Source organism: Diaphorina citri, unplaced genomic scaffold (genome assembly GCF_000475195.1).
Source record: "Diaphorina citri unplaced genomic scaffold, Diaci psyllid genome assembly version 1.1 scaffold150244, whole genome shotgun sequence".
NCBI lineage: Eukaryota > Metazoa > Arthropoda > Insecta > Hemiptera > Psyllidae > Diaphorina > Diaphorina citri.
Window position 1 is genome coordinate 1 of NW_007527150.1, and position 220 is coordinate 220.

The 220-nt window shown below is 51.4% G+C and overlaps 1 pseudogene; it reads right to left on the minus strand.

The window, feature by feature from the left end:
* Nucleotides 1–4: 4 nt before the first annotated feature.
* Nucleotides 5–217, minus strand: LOC108254525 (annotated as a pseudogene).
* Nucleotides 218–220: the final 3 nt, after the last annotated feature.

A 220-nucleotide genomic window follows, 5' to 3' on the forward strand; every position in this document is an offset into this window, starting at 1 on the left:
TGTCGATGTAGGAGAAGTTGACATCTCGGAACTCGATGCTAGCGTTGCTCGTTGTGAGGACCAGGGGAAGCGCGTTGGGTTTATTCTTGATGGTTGGTTCCTTGAGCATGAGTGTGAACATGGTTTGCATGTCAATGAACGCTTGGCGCACCTCCCGATAGACAGAACCGAGGAACCCGAGTGGCATACTGAGCTGGAAGAGAAGACCATTCACCATGAC